This window comes from Pygocentrus nattereri, chromosome 22 (genome assembly GCF_015220715.1).
Source record: "Pygocentrus nattereri isolate fPygNat1 chromosome 22, fPygNat1.pri, whole genome shotgun sequence".
Taxonomy (NCBI): Eukaryota; Metazoa; Chordata; class Actinopteri; order Characiformes; family Serrasalmidae; genus Pygocentrus; species Pygocentrus nattereri.
Genome location: NC_051232.1, coordinates 18,541,364 through 18,563,181, shown reverse-complemented (window position 1 = coordinate 18,563,181; position 21,818 = coordinate 18,541,364). Strand labels below are relative to the sequence as shown.

At 37.3% G+C, this 21,818-nt stretch overlaps 1 protein-coding gene across 11 annotated transcripts in view; it reads left to right on the top strand.

The window, feature by feature from the left end:
• Positions 1–3,367: 3,367 nt before the first annotated feature.
• ptprdb (protein tyrosine phosphatase receptor type Db) overlaps positions 3,368–21,818 on the top strand; it is a 112,454-nt gene continuing 94,003 nt past the window's right edge. For all 11 annotated transcript variants that reach the window (XM_037532593.1, XM_037532597.1, XM_037532589.1 and 8 more), the window contains exons 1-2: positions 3,368–3,515; positions 15,480–15,504. The gene's annotated coding sequence lies outside the window, so the exon portion shown is untranslated. The remainder of the gene's footprint in view (positions 3,516–15,479; positions 15,505–21,818) is intronic.

Sequence of the window (21,818 nt, the reverse complement as noted above, 5' to 3'; positions counted from 1 at the left end):
ACCTTAGCCCCACCCCCCCCTACATGGTTACCCAATAAGGGGATTCCGTTACCTGCCCAGGCCTACACACACACACAGTGAGAACCCACACTCCCAGTGGAACAGTTAATACAGAGAGAAAGATATAGAGGGTAATGGATGTTGTGCTGTAATATACTTTGACCTTTCACCTCTGACAGGAAACAGGAGATGCTGAGTAGTGGTTTTAGCTCTTTGTGGGTACTAAATGCCAAAAGTCCCCGGACGGATAATAAAACATGAAAGTGTGTGACATTGTGGGGACATTGGGTTGGTCCTCACAAGGGCAAAATAAGACTAAATATAGCTTTTATTTTTAACATTTCCTTTTAGGTCATCAGGTTATGAGCAGGGCCCCTTTTTGCTACATGTAATATAATAAGTTGCTTCCAGAGGTATTCCACCATTTCTCCTGCATAATTTAGTTGCTGAAATATAAACAAAGTGATTCAGAGTTGTCTAATGTGAATGATTACCTATACAGAAGCTTTGATTTCCTTTACCAGGGGTAAAGTCTACAACACAAAGCTGTTTTATGTACTATCCAAAACCACCACTGAACCTACACATCTTGTGTTTTAATATGTAATGTTGATGGTAAAATAGTGTACAAATATGTTTTCTGGGGACTTTTGGGGACAACACCCTGCATGTACCAATCCACCATGAATGGATTTTAAAAATGATGTTTTTAAATATTATCAGTAAGTAATGTCTCAGACATTAGGCATCGTATTTATACCTGTTTCCTGTAATAACATCCTGCGATGTAGCTTTTAGAGGCATTCAATTCTTTGGAAGTCTAGGTTATGATTGTGAACAATTCTGACTCGATAGCTAATTTAGGCACCAAATTGACCTCCTTCTTAGGTCACCTGAGCCACAAGGGCAGGTGTGTTTCTTTTATTCATTGCTTGCATCAGTGGCATGATGGTTTAGATTTGGAAGCAATCCAAAAAGATGAGCATTATGAACATGCCACATGTGCACAGACTGTAATTTATTTTAGGTATATTTACTTATTTGTTTATTTATTTATTTAGGCAATTGTGTTCTTCAAAGATTCTGATTCCTTTATATAGAGTTAAATAGTTTCTATTTAGCATTCATCAAACTTTTTTTTTTAAATCAAAATGATTGAATTGTTAATCATTTTTGCTCTGGCATACAAAATAATATGATGGGACTGGCTGGAGGCCCTCAAGTAGGATGTTGCTTAGGACGCTCACATGTTCAGAACTGGTCATGTTCATTATAAGATTAGATGTATTTAGACCTGTCATAATTACAGCCAGTTTGATCACTTTGGGCTTGATTAATAGTTGCATACAATAAACAAATACAATTACATAGCTGACTGATTAAATTGTTAAATAACTGTAGTAAGCCTAGATCTTCATTCAGCATCATATAGCTGAAGTAGTATAGATGACCCCAAGTCTACAGCAATAGAGATAAGCCCTTTATTGAGCCCGCAAAGACAGGAACACAGCCCACTGCGTTTGTTTTATTGGTGGATCTCTGACTATTTGTGTTGCCCTCAGATCAAATGTGTGACCTTGTGGGGACATTTCGCAGGTCCCCATGAGAGATATGTATAGTAAAGAGTCAAAAAATGATTTTTGGTCTCTGATAAAGTAGGCTTAGGTTTAGGTGTAGCTACAGCAGTATTGGGCTACACGCAATGAAATGTCCTCAAAAGGACATGAGACCCTAATGAAACTCAGTAGTGCACCTCTGGGGCAAAGGGGAAATGAGTCACACATACAAGCTGGTATGTTTCTGTTTCTGGATCAATATTCTACTTCATCTTTTCTCTCCCTCATTCCTCTTCTCACCCCCCCCAGCCTTCCCTTCCTCCCCCTTCTCTTTCCTCATCAGTATTTTTTTCAATCATTTCATGGTCATGTAGATGTAAAAGTTTGATGTTGATGCCTTTGAGTAATTTGTATTACCTGTGTGTGTGTGTGTGTGTGTACATGTGGGTGTGTCTATGTTGTTTGTGTGTGTGTAGTTGTGCATCACTGTGTGTGTGTGTTTATATGTGTGTGTATACATGTGTGGGTGTGTGTCTCTTTCATTTGCACCCCCCCTTCCACATAAAGTAGTGGAACCCCTGGGTGGGCTCTATGACCTAGTTTTAACTTTTCCTTTCTCTCGTTCTCTCTTCCTCACACACACACAAACACTCTTTTTCTCATGCGCACACACACACACACATGCACAGACACACACAGACACACACAAACAAAATTTCATGAATATGTCTACATGAATATGTATGTTGTAAAAGCATTGTGTTGTGGAGCGACTCTTAGTAATGAGATCACACTCATCACATATAACATCGCCTTGGGTTCGACTTCTGTGTGTATGCGTGTGTGTGTAAGTGTTGGCACACACTGTCCTTTGATGAGTGATGATGGGGTTTCTGTTGCTTTGGGCTGCGCTCCCCTTGGGTTTTATTAGCATTAACTTGTTTTAGATCTGCTCTTTGCATTTTTCACATAATCACACTCATTCACGCTTACAGTTTCTCTTCAGTACGAGTACAGTTGTAATGAGGAAATGATAGAAATAGATTTCGCTCTCTGACCTTTTCAGTGTGTCTGCTCAGATGTGTGTGTGTACCACATAAGAACACATTGTAGTTCTTACAGTTACACACTGTAATCCGTCTGTTTCTCTGCATAAATTTGTTAGCCCCCTTTCACTCTGTTCTTCAACGGTCAGGACCACCACAGGGCAGGTATTCACTGAGTGGAGGGTCATTCTGAGGACACCAGCAGCTTCTTTGTCTGAGTTGTCTTCTCATAGTGGAAGGATGGACAGAAATACCTGTGGATGTTTTTCAAATCTGAAGCAAAAGTGGAGCTTTCTTCTTTTTTATTTAGTACTGTTTATTTGATGGTGACAGTCTTAGTGCTCTACCAGCTCTTACACAGTTTTCCCATGTCCTCTATATATTAAAAAAAAATTAATATTTAGTTTTTGTTTAAAAATTTAACTCAATCTTTTAACTTCAAATCAGAAAATCATATAAAAACGAAGGAAGGATTATTTTACCAATGTAAATTTAGGTGTTAGGGTTTGTGACAGACACCTCCCAATAGAACCTATAGAAAATATATAAATATATATGATAGAGTCCTTAAATAAGTCTAAGTTCTAAAGTAGGATGGTTCATATACATACACGCATGTCCTCCTCCTCATCCTCAAGCTGGTGAGAACTTCTCACTGTGTGTGTATGTGTATGTGTGTGTGCACGCTCCTCCTCGTGCTGCACATCACTCCCTCCCTCTCCCCCTCTTTCTGAGGTAACAGTGTGCTCTCTGTACGGAGCCACATTCAGTCTCCGGCTTTACAGCCCTGAAAGAGGGTCTAAAGCTCTTTAGCGGTCTTGAGTTCCCGGATCTCAGCGTGTCCGTGCTCGGTGAAGAGAGTGCAGACTCCGCCGCCTTCTCCTCCTCACCCCACCGCTAACGGGACCATCCGGTGAGTCCAGCACTCAGCTCAGCTTTACATGTGCTGTCTCTAATTACTGGTGTTTAGATAGGCTCATCACAAGACACACACCAGCTTCAACTGCTGCTACTGTCTTCTCACACTTTGATTGTGTGGCACTTTATTATAGGCTAGTATGGCTGTTTTGACTTAAGCTATTAATATCCATATCTTAAATAGGTCTGAGTGTGTCTGAGCGCAAAATCCATCAAACTGTATGTTTCTATCACTCATCATATCACAGTCTTTTGGTCACCTGGGAGCAAATTTGACTGTGAAGAGTCTAACTACAACAAATCCCATCACTTTAGACAAATCAGAGCTAAATGTAGTTGATGAATGGGTTAATTACTGTTGCTTGGGTGCTTTGATTGGATAGTTCCTTATAATAAGTCTTGTTAATGCCTTTATTGCTTTTCTTTCTAGCTCAATCACATGACATGCTAACTCTCATTATTACTTTGTTTCCCATTACCATTATCATTGCTATTCTTTGCGTTGATTACATAGCATATTAAGTGTTGTTTGTATAGTTTGTTTAGCACATGCTCCTCTTGCTATCATTACGTAATGTCTCCCGTTTGTGTACTTCCATTAATTAGCACCTGTCACTGTTGCTTTCGTGTAGTTTGGTTATATGTACCGCTAACCGCTCTTGTTTAATTGCTGTCCTTGCTTTATTTTTGTTTGTAGAGCTTAATTAAATGCCACATATTATTTGTCACTATAATTATTATTGTTTATGAAGTTTGATTAGGTAGCAAGTGCTATTATGGCTCTAAATGGCATTGCTTTTGCAGTATGTTTGGATAGAACGTCCCAAAATGGCCTTTATCTTTATAGATTAATCATGCAGAACACTATTAACAGCCATTATTCATTTAATTACCCTTGTTCAAATAGCCTTATTGGTATTTTTGCTTACTTGTTATTGTGTGCGTTTATATGATACAATATGTTGCTTTTGTTGCTTATGTTGCTTGATTAGCCTATGGTTTGTAGGACTGTACACATGGTTATATAAGGTTGTATAGCACATAAAGTCTGTTGTTGAGGTAGTTTAATTCATTAGCACATAATCACCTTTCATTGTGTACTTTGGCTATATAGTATAGTACATTTCTATATATCATTATATTGTTTACATATCACATACTATCATTGCTAGAAGTGTTTCTATAACACATGCTAGTTTTAGTATTATTGGTTTAGCTGCTGTTATGTATATACAGTTTGGCTACACAATGCACTTTCTCTGTATTCCTCATAGAGATTGATTATGTAGCCCTTGCCATTATTGCTATTTTTGTATATTATACCTTAGAGCGCTTGAACAGTCTAGACAATATAATCCTTCACTTCTAGTCTGCAGTAGCACTGACCTAAAACAGTGCCAATGATTAAAGACATTCACCTGCATATGTGCTCTTCTGGGGGAGTGCAGGTGAGGCTCTAAGAACAATAGGAGAGACCTTATTGCAGGCAAAAAAAATTAGAGTTTCATAGCCCAGGCTGTGGTGAACAGGGTGTATTACATCATATGGTCTATGGTTTGATGCAGCATGCATCATTTTTACCTGCAGCCCACCTGTAGGCCACAGGTGCAGACAAAGCTAATGTCCGTGACGGAGTACGCTGCCGCGCAGTGTGTTGACACGTAGAGGGGATACCCCTGTGTCACCGTGTCATGCATGTTGCCCACGTGAGCATATGTGTACAAGTGAATGCTCCCGAGAGCCAGAGGTCATCCCAATCTGCTGCTTTCTCTGACAGCCAAGAAACGCGCATAAGCAGTTTTGATATGTGTTTGGCCCAGTCATATTTTGACATACAACAAGACTTTAAAGAAGTGCTGACCAGCGCCTGCTTGACTTCAAGGCACTACAGGCTATAAAACATTACAATAGAAGTGCACAGATGTAACTCTCCTTGGTTCAAATGTGATTAATGTGACAAATGTACATGATTCATTAGCAGTCTATCTGATGATAATGCATAGTTTTCACTCTTCTACTGGAACAGAACCTTATAGATGCATCCATTTGTATGCATTGTGTGTATATATGGATCACTCTACCAGTTAAAAACACATCATGGATTTATGGCTGACTTAGAATTTAGACCAAAATCCTTTTGCTTTGAATGCCTTTATATCTTAAGGTCTTAAATGGCCCGGGCTCACCGACAGGCCCAATGTTTTATTGCATATTTGTATAACATAAGAATAGCTGAACCAGTTGTCACTGAAATCCCTGTAGTTACTGAGCAATACGTCTTAGTGTGTAATAAGCCTGGGATTTTATTATTGAATTATGTTTATTTTTATAAAATAAATAATGAAACATTTTATCACCACCAAAGTTTTCCAAATGTTTCAGTAGTGACTGTTTAGTAGTGATAAGTCTAGCTCATTATGAGCACAACTTGAGAAGACCAGCCAGCACATGACTAGCAAATAGTGTTTATCAGTTGTACAAATAAAGTCATATTTTTCATAATGTAAGTGCTGAAAATCTGTGTTTTTCAGCAGTGACAATTTTAATGATCCACACTGCTTTTCAGTCTTTGGGACACATTTTCTACCATTTTCTACCTTCAAAACCATAGGATCTAACTGCTCACCATGTTGCCATGAGGGAAAGGGATGCAGTCCCACTTCCTGCTCTAAAATGCAAAGGTGTGGTTAAAATAAGGCTCCACCTACAGATAAAAATTCTTCTGTTTTGGCAGTGACATGAAAAAATGAGACACTAATTTTCAAATACATTTCTTTTTTATTTCAACATTAAAAAATATCTTTCTATTTCACTTTAAAGGAAATAAAAAAGGTCTTTACTAATCATGAGCATAATTACTTAATCAATTACTTTTACAACACTACTGTAATGAGACTTTGTATTTGCAAGGATTTATTTAATGTGTTGTTATCGGTCTCACTGCTTTTATAATGGCATAAACACATTTAATTAGGAGCACCAAGAAACTGCCAGTTGGTGCAACCACACATTAATAAAATATGTCATAATTTCAAGTTATTCACCACAGCTGAAAATGCGTGGAAATTAGCCTTTGCCCTTGAACACGCATACAATCATTTGCCATTGAACACAATGTTATATTTTTTAATGAACAAAACATTATTACTTTATTATTAATAACACATTTGTTGTGGGGTCGCACCACATGACTTGTTAACTGAACCCCAAAAAAGGTCTAGTGGGGGTCTTTTTTATGAGACAATACCCTGCCCACTCAATCTTAAAAGCCTGTCAGAATAAAGGTCCTTTGTTTCTGGTTGTGCCACATGACGTTTGAAGAAATCAAAACTCACAAATGTTGTACAATTGTACAAATATGAATCATATTACAATTGAATTACTAAACTGCGTTTTATTTAATAGTGTACATAATCTGCATATGTGCAACCATATATGTGCATACCACATGACATTTTTAGACTTTAGGAGACAGAAATGCCTAATATGAACTTTATTTTGAGGCAGTGAAACTGTATTCACATACAGGTGTTGTAGAATGGCCCAGTCATGTATTTATTAAGATGTTTAATAGGAAAATAATAGACTACCAACAGAGAAAACCTCAAATTCTCTTAAAAAAGAAGTGCATGCATGCCGTACACTGATGCTTAGCAACTGTTTTTGATGCGTTTGAAGGGACGGATCCCTTGTATTCACTTAAAAAGAAAAGGAAAACCACAGTGAAATGACTGGTGTTGCAACAACACAATGTAAGATGCCACACTGCTTGTCAAGACGTGATTTGAGGAGGAATTCAAGTGAGGATACAGCCAGGAAAATATATTTAAATCTCAGAACTTGAGGGATGATGCTAGGAAGTATGTAGAGGAGACAAATTCAGCCACTATGGATTACCTGTAGACAGTGGCCTGAGCTTACATGGGGAACACAGCCTTTAGATCAGTTAACTCTTTAACATTCACACACTTTCGATACTCACCCGTACTGTTTAATAAGAACTCAATCATTTTGCAGTGTTTTCTGTGTAGGTACTGAATAATGAGCCTTAGCTTGTTGACTAGGGTTCGACTGATATATGAGTGGGCTGCTGAGTTACTGAGGTTTCAAGGATTTATTGTCATTGGGGAAACTCCCACAGATAAAGCATCAGTATTGCTTTGAAGTCACTACTTTTATATTATAATGAATGCTCACCTCAAACAGAGAGTTTTAATGCTTTAACATTATGTTATCACTCTTTGATGGTTGAGAACTAATAGTCAAAGCTGACAATTCACCTATTGACAGGCAATCACAACAGTTTGACCATATAAAATCACACTGGCTGAGATTATCAGTTATCATAATCAATTCTATGTCAAGTTGGTATTACTGTCCATGATAAGATGTATATATTAACATTAACATTGCTTCAGCACATCAACACACCGCAACATATCCCATCCATTTTTAGTGGGAAGTATCGGTTCCATCTGACACGGCTTCTCGGCGCATGACATGTCTGACATGTCAAGTTTGGGGCGTTCAGTGCATCTTAAAGTTGAGGCGAGCTGAAATTTATGTGAATAAATCCAGCCATTGCAATGCACTTACCCAGTCAAAACGCAAGTGCAGCTCACAACTCTGTGCTACATGGTAAATCAGTGTTAAAAGCTCAGAAATAAGCACAACTGTTTTCATGAAATGTTGACTAAAAGTGGTCAATGACTTAATCAATGATCTAAATCCTAATCGGTCCAAGTTTAACCTTATTAACATTTTGGATCAATGATCTAAATCCTAATCGGTCCAAGTTTAACCTTATTAACATTTTGGAACGTGTTAGATATAAACGATGCATTCGACTTTGACTTTGTGGTTTTTCAAAAGAAATGAACGTATTAATTACATAATTATACATAATTATTGACTTAGTGAGACTCCATTTCGGTGAGATTTTGTGGGGAGCTCCTCCATAACACCCATTTGCAGCCAACTGAAGAGGCAGGACACATTAATTGCTGACATGCTGGATTAGTGTGAATGCAGCGTAACTGTTGACCCTATCATCGGTAGCTCAAGAGCTCGATCCCTGCCAACGCCATCCCCATTTGTGAGTCCAAGAGAGCATAAAGGTCCCCACTCTCTCTGAGCTAACGTAGTTAGCTTTTTCCTTCTAGCATAATGAGTTATCCAAAGACATTGTGTGATCAGTGGGCAGTTTGGCCGTTTGGAAAGATGTTTTGGCTGAGTTCACATCTCTCAGAAGAAACGTGTGATGGGGGAAACCTAACCAGCATGTAGACTTGACAATGACTACTTTAAGGGGAAAAGTGGGCAAAAAAAAGTTTTTGGCATTATTTGAAAATGCCTGTTGTTCTTTAGATTGTGTATACATTTCATGATGAATGGATCAAAAGAAATGATTTGGAAAGATATCTGAGTCCCTTGATATTGAAGGTAAAATAGGTTTGTCTTTCTCCTATAAAGTTACCATCATTTATATATATATACACATACATTTTCCTTTAGTGTTTAGTTTTGCCGACCCGTTCTGGTTATATTACTGTTTATTAAATCTAGGATAAAACTGAGACTCTGGTTCCTGAGCGTAATCTGAGACTGTGTGCTACTATGTTCTGGGCAAACCTTGTGGTGTGGAGACACTGATAAATGAAGGACAGCAAAGGACCAAAAAACATGTGATCAATGACTATTGTAAAGGATTTTAAATCCTGTAGTGTGGCCAGGCATGAGTTTGCATTCATTTTGGTGTGTATCAGTGAAGACAGCATTTAAGCTATTCTTTTTGCCTGCTAGTTTATAAATCACACAATCTGATCCGCAGTAATCTTGATTCCAAATGCCATCTCTCCCCCTCGTATCTGTGCTTTGAGAGCAGGGCGAGAGAGGGGGAAGGGGGACGAGCAAATGGTGTAACACCCTGCTCGCACCGTGAGGATGACTTAGTCTCTCTCACCTTCACATTGACACCTCATCTGTTATCATTAGGCACAGAGTCAAACAACTTTCTTGAGACACGGGGTGTGAGAGAGAGAGTGTGCGAGAGAGAGAAGGTGGGAACGAGAGCGAAAAAGAAGGAATTATCTGAATTTTTAAGCGTATGTGTGAGTGGGTGAGTGTTTTATTACTTTTATAGGACTTGAAGGTCCTCATTATGTAGGAAAACGAGAAAAATGTGCAGTGTTGGAACCTAGAAAATGGTCCTCAATTTCTTTGTTGTTTTTCTTTTGTTTTTGTTTTTGTTTTTTTTTACAAAAGTTACATACAAGTTTCATTAATAAAATTCTGGTTACGTAAAGTCAGGGTCAGAGTTAGGCTTAGAAAAGTACATTTAGATACATACATGTATATACGTTAGTGTATGTCTGTTTGTTCATACACATTATATATGCATTATGCATTTAATATATATAAATACATATAAATATATATACATACATATAATTGTTGTTGCAAGAAAATCTCCAAAATGGTAACTTTACAGAATAAGGAAAAAAAGCCTTCTTCATTTTTAATGCAAGTCCACTCTTTGCAAGTCATTTTCATTCATATCTTTCTTTTATTCATCATGAAATTTACATACAATGTCAAAAACCGGAAAACATAAAAAAGGAGATATAAAGTTTTTTCCCAACATCAGCAATATATATATATGTGTGTGTGTGTGTGTGTGTATAGAGAGAAAGAGAGAGAGAGAGAGAGAGAGAGATACACACACACACACATTTATTATTACATATAAATACTCACATATGAATGATATCACTTTTATTGGGAACAAAACCTTGTATCTCCTAAATAAGGAGAAGGAAAAACATACTTTACTTTTAATGTAAGTCAATGGAACCAGACATTTTTCCAAGTCATTCTTGGCCATTTCCTTTGGTCTTTTCATCATGAAATTTACACACCATGTAAAGGACAACAGGTATTTTTAAATTATGATGAAAACTGTAAAATGGAGATTTTGGTCCGACAGTGAGCATATGAGATGTTAGTATTACATATTGGTACTAACACACTCACACACATTGTGTGTGTGTATCCATATGCATGTGCATGTGCATATGTGTTTGTGCATATATGGTATGATCTGTTAAGACAAGAAAGACTTGTCTTTCTGCCCATGATGGACACAGCTGGGTCAGATTTATGACCTGCTTTGGTGGCATATATATAAACACACACACACACACACACACACAGGAGAATTTAAGGGTCAGCGTATTGACTTGACATGACCTTTGAACTGTCGAGTAAATCTGCTGAGTATCAAACATACGCTTGCTGCACACTTGCCAAATCATGCATATGGATAGAGAGTTTTTACATTCAGCAGTATAACAAATATTGTCCCCCTGTTACACTTCAGCATTGCTAATATCCTAAGTACAAGTGTACTGTAGCTACTGTAGTGTACGCCTGTAAACCCTGTGTAACATTACAAAATACAAATAAACATGAATACAGTAAAACATAATGTCTTGTTTTTAAAAAACATTGGCAATAGGTTATTTGGATGAATGCAGGTTTAGTCTCTTACTAGGCTTTTTCCTGATGAACAGTATTATATGTCCCTTTCACTATAAAGCAGAAGGATATATATATATATAATTTTTGTACATTTTGCAATCATTGTGCTTGTATAAAGTCTGTAGTTATACTCCTTCTTTGGTTAAGTTTTGGTTGGAGACAAATAGGTTAAATTCTTAAAATGCCAGAAATTTCTCCAATCAGTTTTTTCATCCGAGGTGTCTAGGCAGACATAGCTAAGTAAGCTCTCCCATTGATTAGGCCTTCAGGAGCTGAATTGAAAGCCTAATCTACCAATGAACCACCAACTTAATTAGAAAGTGAGAAAGCAACTAATCGCGTTTTTGCTTTATAATGAGTGGATGTGAAAATAGAAAAACGTCACTCGTAGTGTGTTCTTAGTCCCACAACGCACTCCAATGGGTAGTGTATATACTGATGGAAAAGAGAATACCCACAATTCAGTGCATCCTATGTGACAGGAAGTTACTACTGTCAGTGTAGAGTGATGGGAAAGTGGACCATTTTAGCATATTAAGTATATATACACACATACACACATATATATATATATATATATATATATATATATATATATATATATATATCTCCAAAATGGTAACTTTACAGGAGAAGGATGTAATGTAAGTCAATGGAATCCAAGTCATTTTGGCCCATTCATTATGAAAGTTACATACAATATAATGGATAGTAGGCATTTTCAAATTATGTGAAAAACAGAAAAACTACAAAAATGGAGATACAAGGTTTTGTTCCAACAGCAGTGATATATCTATATCTATATATATATATATATATATATATATATATATATATATATGGATCATACTATACAATCGGTTCAAAGTGAGAGTGGAAAACACATTTTGGTCTCTTTGGTTTTAACTGATTTGGACTTTATACTAAAATCTTTTTGCTATGAATGACCCTGTGTTTTACCCTTAATTTTGTTTCTTATATTTAAAAAATGATTAAACATTACGTTTGTCACCACTAAAACAATCATAACACTCCAACTTTACCAAATATTTTGAACAGCTGTACACATCATATTTTTCATTCAAACACAAAAAAGTGTACTTAACTGTGGTAAATGTGTGTTTCAGTAGTGATGGTTCTTAATGTTACACACTGATTTTCAGACTTCAGGATACATTTACTTCAAATAGGATCTAACTGCTCACCATGTGGCCATGAGGGACAGGGATGCAGTCTCACGTCCAGCTCTAAAATACAATAAAATATGGCTCTGCCTATGAACTAAAACTGTGTTTTGGTAGTGACATGAAAATCTAACACACCATTTTTGAGTCAAATGTATTAAACTGAACTTAAATCAAAATTAAAACTGATTTTGTTTATCTTTAGCCTATTACCATCTCTCTTAATGTTTTGAAATTAAATAGATCATAACCACATTGCCAATATCTAAGCTCTGAAAACGTAATTGTTTTATAAATAGTTGTTTTTTCTTACCATTGGTATTAATTGGGTAGAATGATCTGTATAATGCTTCTAGTTTTCCAATGCAGGGACCTTTTTGGACACAGCCCATATAAGATTTCTCTCAAGATCTCGCACAGTTAAGTGGGCCATGGCAGATAATGAAAGGATCACAGAGCCTGAGTCTGGCTTAGCCGTTCTAAAATGTATTTGTAATACACGAAGTAATTCTGGTGTTTGACGCAGATGGCGGTATTTTAAACTACAAAGCAGCTAGATTGTGAAGCACAGGTGTGAATTATCTCAGGAGGCTTTGCACATATTTCCTTCTCTTTTCCTTCTCAGTTTGTCATGAATGCGTTTTCAGTTTAAAATATCTATGAAATCACTGTTTTACTGTCATAACAACCTCATATCTCTGAAATGTTAACTTTGTAGAAGACTTGTGTAGTGCTTTTCAAATGTCACAGCCTTAGTTTATTTAATTTCCAGTCAAAACTGCCTCCAAGTTATTCATTTTTCAGGCGGAATTTCTGGAGATTAAATTAAAAATAATCCACTTGCATAAGGAAGAGGAAAGTCAAAGGAAAATAAGTGTGAATTATTCAGTCATAAAGCAAACCAGGACTCCTAGCAACCACACGAGACCTGACAGACCACCAAAACTGTCTCCATCAGAAAAACAGCTTTCGTCTTTGAGAGAGAAGAGAAAATCAAGCTCCAAACTTTTTCAAATCTCAAAAAATACACAGGTGCTTCTGTCCATCCCTTTACTGTGAGAAGAGAATTCAACACTATGGGTCTGAAAGGATGTATAACCATCAAAAAAGCAGAAAATTTGCACTACATACTTAAAATAGATGGTTCTTTAATGACAATAATAATAATCTTTTTTATATAGCACTTTTCATGCCAGTGGTTGCTGACAGTGCAGACAGGTGATAAGGCTTAGCAGTAATAGAAGAAAAAGATATGAGTTTGAATTCAAAATCATGTAAGAAAATGACTCAGATCTAACTAAATAGATGAATACCAAGAGACACAGCGTCTTAATTAAACTGTACACATCATATTTGTTTCTCAAAAGCGTGATAATAATAGGTGGAATTGAGCTCCGCAGTTTAGAAGCCTAATACCTGTTTTCTATGTTTTACAGAGGGTATATGCAGAAAGTTCAGTATCTGCATATCTAAGATAAGGTGCTGGAACCTAAACAGATAGACTCTCTGTGAAGTTAGCAGGTTCTAGGTCATTTAGAACCTTAATAACTAGTAGCACAACTTTTAAATCTATCCTGAAAGATGCAAGCAGTCAGTGCATGATCCTGCTGAACTTTGTACGAGTTGTAAGGGATATGTAGTTTTCTTAGGAAGCCCAGTTAGTAATCAACTCTGCTTGTAACAGAGTTTAGTAAAGACAGTGGTTCTATTTAGAACCATGAGTTATACATAGCACCAGTTCATGCTTACTTGGTTCTTCAGACTGATGGAGAATGTGTTATATGTTGTTCTATGTAGAAACTTTTTTAAATTGGTTCTATGTAGCACCAAAAAGTGTTCTGCTGTTGTTACAAGCTTGACACTGTAGCTACATTCTACAATCAACATGAAGAGCTAATTTAACATGCAAATAATTTTTTAAGCATGAAGTGGTCCTACATAGAGTTCATGGTTCTAGTAAAGAACCCTCAAAGAAGTAGAGGTCTGCATGGGACTGTTTTTAAGTCTCACTCCTGTCCGTTTCATCAAGATTTCGTGCCGCTCCTGCAGAAAATCAGAATTTTTTATCCCACTCCCACCCGCAATTGAATCATTTTGTCCCACTCCTGCCTGTGCAGGTTCATCAAGGTGAACTGACATCCAATATCTGACATAGTCAATTCATAAATACATTGTCCTCTACTGAAATAACATGTTAGTCGTGGTCATCAGGCTCACTGTGAACTTCACTAAATACCACTTATTCCCAGTAAACTGAAAGCAGGAATTAAACCACAGAGCAGTTATTTTTGGTGTTTTGCTGGGCAGCTGTGGCCGTCAGACTGAAGGCTCTGCTGCACGTTGTTCATGTGACCGGTTGCTTCACAGCTCTTTAGAATGATTTCATTCATTTGAATAATTTTCATGTTATCATTTTATATTGTTATATTTTAGAAATATGATTTAGTGATCATTCTACTTTATTTAGGTTATTCATTTATTTGTGGGATTTCTCTTCATTTCTCAAGAAGAATGCTTGCTGTATAATAGTAAGGGGTGGCCATATAAAAAAATAGATATTAAACTAGTTTAAGCCGTCATTGTCATTTTCTTCTTACTTTCTTCTTTACTTAATGGTCATTTTGACTGGAAATTAAACCAATAAAGGGTGGTCTCTGACATTGGCCAATGTCCTTATAGGAAAGGCTGCCCACTCAATGACCATTTTGGCAACACCCCCCAGGAAGTTCTTATAAGGCATACAAGACCAGCTTCCTGTCTCTTTTGAAAGAGAAAGAGCTTTGAATCCAAAAGCCTAATAAAAATAGATTTGAAATCACAGGTCAAATCCGAGCAAGACTTCATAAATAGTTTGTACAAAGACACCTTTTTACAGGCCGCTCTGGCTTTTCCTCCTTGTGGCTTAACCAGCAGGAAAGTCTTTTTCTTTTTATTGAGGGACCAGACACTCTCCAATGCCATGTTGAGCATTACAAGCTTTTCTATTCGCTCACCAGTGAGCTGCCTCCTCCATAATGTTTCTGCTTTTGCACATTATTTCATCTAATTTTGGACCATTTGTATGAGTTCATTCTTTGTGAGATGTTCATATAAATGGGAGTAAATGTTTTCAAACAAAGCAAAGTTACAAGGTTTGGATGCAACAATTTGCAATAATGCTACATAAAATTCTCATATATCATGCATACTTGGTTTGACGCTAACCTCTTTTCTTTTTCTTCTTTTTCTCTTTTCAGACTGACTCTGCAGAAGAACGTAGAGGTGAGTGAGAATAATGTTGTTTTTTGTTTTTGTTTTTGATTTTTTTGGCTGTGTGAGGGAGAACGTTGACAAAGAGTGGGAACTTTCCGGAGTGTGAAAACGGAAGGTGATAAGCAAAGCTCGACGCGCGCAGAGGTGATAAATCAATCTGTTTGTTTCATTTCTGCAGCCGCCGAACAGACGAGTCAGATCGGCAGATGTTGCTTTTGAACATACCTCAAAGATTAGATTTCTTTCTCATATGAAGAAATTGATAGTATGATGTTTTCTTTATCTCTCTCAGTTTGTCTCGGCCCGTCTAATGGGGTTGTGCAGTGGTCTCGCTCTCTTTAGATGTTTTAATATATCTCTCAGACTTAAACCAAGGTTGGAGGGGGCTGATGTCCACTGAGATCAATAAAACTGTCCATTCAATGAATCTTAGATACACACACACACACACACACACACACACACACACACACACACACACACACAGAGATGCCAGAGATGTCTGTTTTCTGCTCCCTAGTATGCCAAACGCTGGCACACACATCATTTGCATAAATAAAATTTAAAGAAGCAGCTTGAATCTCCTATTAAACATTAATGGCATGTTAAAAAATGAATATCACATGACGGCTGTGTGGAACGGGACGAGGATGTGGCAGTCTGATAGCAACAGCAGCTTACAGAGTAAAAAAAAATGTCCCACAAAGCAGAAGTAGGAATTTACATTTTATTAGATTTACAGGAATTTACCAGTATTTTTCAGCTCAACCTCCTAATTCAATCTAATTGAAATCTGCAGCTTCCATACATGGTCAAATAATGAAATCACAAATAATGTGAAAATACAGTGAGAAGACAATAAGACAAGAAAATATACAGACCAACAATTCAGTGAAACGGCTTTACTATAACTGTAATATATGAAAGAGCCTTAACATGGGCATGTGGCTAAGTATGAATTGTTGAGGACGTGGCTAAAAAGGCAAAGCTAATTTTGTAGCTGATTCTAAATTGGTAGCTGGAATTATTTGGTTTGTGAGAAACCAAAACAAACAAAAATGCAGCCAACTTCAAAGACTGAACTTTGGTGGACAAAGAACACACACACACACACACACACATATATATATACACACACATCTGTTAGCAACAGCAGCCTACAGATAAAGAAAAGTCCCACAAAGCATTAGTAGGTATTGCTGTTTTATTGGATTTCAAACTCATCTACTAATTTAACCTGGGCAAAATTTCTGATGCATTTCCTATAGGGAGTACTTGAGTACTCACTTAACTGTTTGAGGTGCCAGTATTTAAATGTTGAAATTGCTATTGGGCTTATTCACAAGAAGATAGAAGAAACATACAGACCAACAATTTAATGAAACGCCTGTTTTATGTTTTCCAATATAACATGTAGAAATATGGATCTTCAAAGGTTCTTTAGCAAATAAAATGGTTTAAAACTCTCAAGAGAACCCTCTGCAAGATTCTTTGCTTCATGAGAATGTGTTGAAGATGGTTCAATATAGAACCTTTTTGAAAAGGGTTCTATATAGCACCAAAATGGGTTCTATCTAATGTTGACATGGTAACAATAAAAGAGCCCTTTTGGTGTTATCTATAGCACATTGTCCATCAATCTGAAGAACCCTTTGAGTGTTCATGGTTCTATATACACCATTTTCTTTGCTAAAGAACCCTCGAAGAAGCAGCGTAGAACTGTAAAATGTGAAAGTTTGCTTGTATTTGTCAGTATTTTGTGTTCTGTGAAACGAGAGTGTCTTAAAATGGATGTGGTACAAACAAGAAAAAGAAAGAGTAGAAAACACATCAATACATACTCAAGCATTTCAGATCAAAACATCTAAATATCCAACAACTTTCTTAGGTGAGTGCAGTGTGTCATTAGCATTATTATAGCTTAAGAATTTACAGCTAACAGTCACTATCACTGCATAAAATCTTCAACTTTTTTCTGTCATTTTATATGTTTTAATGTTGTGAGTTGTACATTTAAGGTAGAACAGAGCCACAAAGAAGACAAGTAAACATAAAGTGCCGCCAAGCTCAGGTCATTCATTCATCCATCAGTCAGTCATCATCAGTGGCAGTCAGCAGTCCTTGATGCACATCCAGCAGTAAAGTGAATAAAAAGCTTGTGTTCTTTAAGACGTCACTATATAAAAGCCAAGACATCCAAAAGTAACTTTCTCATTAGCGAACTCAACTACTTTAAGGTGTACCTAGGTATTTAATTGTGCACACACAGCTTGCATAATCTCTGCAGAAAAGCATTGCCAATTGAATGGGATGCCCTGGAGCAGCTGCACATGAGCCTAAGGCCACCATAACTAATAACAGTCATAAGCTAAAGGGCTTTAAATCGTCCCAGTATTGGGCTGTAGAGCAGTGGATCTGATGGAACTCTGCCCCATATCTTTGGTCTTTGGTCCAACATCAGTACCTGACCTCACTAATGCTCTTGTGGTTGAAAACAAATCCTCACAACACTGTTCCACCATACTAGAAGATGAGATGCTGTGGCCAAACTTCTTTCGGCTGCTCCCTTTAGGGGTTGCCAGAGCGGATCATCTGCCTCCATCTTGCCCTATCCACTGCCTCCTCTACTTTTACACCAACCATCTCCATGTCCACCTTCACTACATCCATAAACCTTCTCTGAGGTCTACCTCTTCTCCTTCTACCCGGCAGCTCCATCTCCAACATTCTTTGACCAATATGTCCACCATTCCTCCTCAACACATGTCCAAACCATCTCAACCTGGCCTCTCTGTCTTTATCTCCAAACTGCTCCACCTTCACTGTCCCTCTGATCTGCTCATTAATAATCTTGATTTCAGACAAAACAATAGATGAGCAGATGTCTACAAACTTTTGAACATACAGTGTAGATCTAAAAAGTTGTGTTTTATTATCATCTTTGTAGCTGTTTAATTCAAGGTGCCAGGTGATTAATATAACATTCAATTTCAGTAGTAACTTGCTTTATTTGTACCATTTACTAGAAACTACAACATGAACAACATTTTACAAGATTTACATTCAGATCATAGCTGCAGGACTGCAAGGTAAAAATGTGTTATCTCACTGTTTGTTGTGAACTACAGATGCCCATGCTACTAGCTCCAAAAATCCAGCTGTTATAGTACCTCCATAAACTACTATAATACTGGAAATCCCATAAGGGTGCTAGTTGAAGTTATTATTGCAGTGGTGGAGATTAGATAAGCATAGTTCACTTTCATGTGTGTGGTATTTTACAATGTCTTTGACCATGTCTAAGCCTTTGGAACCGGACTTATAGCTTATATACTTATATACTAACTAGCACTGACTGATCTAACATAGAATCAGTGTCCTTGGTTCACAAAAGTCCAAAACAATAATTTATTAATAGCAAGGAAAGCGATATGGATGCCAAAAATTCTGCCTTATTTTGAAGCCTTTTTATTTGAGAATGAAGGACGGTCTATCTTTTTATCCCATTCATAACAGCCTCACCTTCTAAAAACACTTATAACAGATGGCAATAAGCAGGAGCTACTACAGTAGATTCACACTGCACCTCACGCTAGACTTATATATATGTGAGCTGAAGCATCTGTCACTTGGCATCTATTGTATTTTGTTGTACAGGGTGAGTCAAAAGTCACAGGACACCGTTTTATTTTATTTTATTATTTATTTTATTATTGACTTTTATCTCTGGGGTCATCTCAAACAAATTGTGTATGCTGCGAAAATCCGCAACAAACACCACCTTCAGCACTGCATGGTGGAGGCTTGTAACAGCATAAAAAATAAAATTAAACAGTGTCCTGTGACTTTTGACCCTGTATAATTATTTTCTGTTGTAAGTAAGGGATACAGGGAGTACAAGACCGTCTGTTGACATTGTTGTCAGTGGTAATTCAAGTGTACACTGTAGATGCAGAGAAAAAACTGCTTTTCTCTAAAAGATATGCAGTCAAACGGAGCCCCAGCCATCTGTAACTTTATGTGAGCTGGCTTGTGGGAGTTTTGCTGGATTCACAGTTGTTAGACGTCGTGACAGTGAGTCAATAGCACCTAGAAAGTGCAACACAGGAAAAGCTGCTTATTGCTCCCTGTAGTCAGTCGAATAAACAAATCTGTAGAGACATGGTGAGTCATTCTACACGTTCGTTTTCCTACACAGTGAGGGGAAACAAGTGTTCAGACACTTTGTATTACTTGATATCCTGTCAGTGCACGTATTTACACAAATACACTTTGTAGTCAAAAAAGTATATATTCAAAAACCATTATATTTTGGGTGTGGCCCATGCAAATTGCACCTGGTGTCATTTTAAAAGACCATTGTTTGGGAAGCTTTTTTAAGGTGGCTTCCTAAAGTTCTCAGGGACATGATTATTACATAACCCTGGAATGGGAAAAGCTACAGCTCTTAAAAGTCCCTGCCACTCTAATCGAATTGATAGAAGGCGAGTGGAAGGTAATAGTACCACAGCTAATAACCCCTGGTTTAGATTTCTATTAGATTATTGTTATGAAGTTGAGGGAGAAGCCAGCAGTCATTGCAGGACAATTGGGCAGCAGGACCAACAGAAAAAAATAAGCAATGAATTACACAGCAAACACCTCATGCACAACTGCAAAACTCCAGTCCTGGAGGGCTGGTGTCCAACACAGTTTGGTGATTAACTTACACAAACACATCTGATTACACTTACATGTTGACTGGCAAGTTAAGTGGGAGTGAGTAGGGAAAGTTGAGTAGGGAAAAGTGGTACTCTGGTCAGATGTAACAAAAATAAAACTCATTGGCAGTAATTCAGTCATGTTTTGAGAACAAAGGGTTGTGCATATGATCCCAAGAACACTGGGAGATGTTTGAGGAGAAAATGATGACTTCAAACATCAGGGGGACCCTCATAGCCTTGGGGAACTCCTGGAGATCTGCACTGTTGCAGAGTTTACTCCCAACCTGCAGATTCACAAGAAGATTCACAGGACAGTCTAACTCAAAGACCAGGAGCAGTGGGCCCAAACTGAACCGTAGTGCTCCAAAAAGCTTCATACCAAACACATCTCAGAGCTCAAATTGCCAACAGCTATGCAACAAAGAGCTAATGTTGTTCATTTGTAGTGTCTGAATACTTTTTTTACTATAATTAAAAAAAAAATAGTTTTATATATACATATATACAGGACTACCACAGCAGGTATTATTTGGGTGGTGGATCATTCTGCTGCTGGAGGTTTTAAACCCTGTGTCCACTTACTGTCCACTCTATTAGGCACTTCCACCTTGTTGCTCCACCTTGTAGATGTAAAGTCAGAGACAACAGTGCTGAGAATGATCCACCACCCAAGTAATACTTGCTCTATGGTGGTCCTGACCATTAAAGAACTGGATAAAAGGGGGCTAACAAAGTAGCAGAGAAACAGATGGACTTCAGTCTGTAATTGTAGAACTACAAGGTCCACGTATATGGTAAGTGGGACTGATAAAATGAACAGTGAGTGTAGAAACAAGAAGGTTTTCCTAATAAAGTGCTCTGTGGGTGTATATTACAACAAAATCAAGTGTCTGAATACTTGTTTCCCCTCACTGTACAAAGCCAACTGTCACGCATATAAATAAACAGCACACACTAGTGGCTGTCTAAGGTAATTACATCTTCCCAGCTCTACATAACCCCAACATCCGCTCCAATTGTAAATCTGCTTCATTCCACTTAATCGCTCTTGTTCTGCTCTGGCATTTTCATCTTTCTAGAATTAGGAATACCCAGAAGTGACCAGCTTCAATCACTGCCCCAAAACCCATAGCTTGTCCTTTTTGTCCATTTCCATGCAGACATCCCAAGATTGAACAAAAAAAGATGATGTACAGCAAGGATAAGAGCGATGATACAATCCAGGCTTAGATATTACAAAAACAAACACGCAAATCCAGACTGTGGATTAAGAACAGAGGCAGTCATACTTACAGTATGTCAGGGTGAGAACATTGTTGAACTGCATGAGCCCTTCTTGCTTAATGTACATTGCCTTTGTCACATCTAGAATAATATCTCTATTTCCAGCTTTATTGTTCATTTCAATTCATCCATTTAAATTATAGTCAAATTGGCTCAGGCAACTGACACTCTATTCGTAAATGAGATAACTGCTATGTTTTAAGAAGAGTTTACAAATAATTCATGAATGAAATGTATTGAATTGATGGATATGACCTCAGGCCTGCTGGATTTGGAATGATTTACCATTTAATACTTGTTATTTTAGTCAATAATAACAAAATCTAATAATCAGTT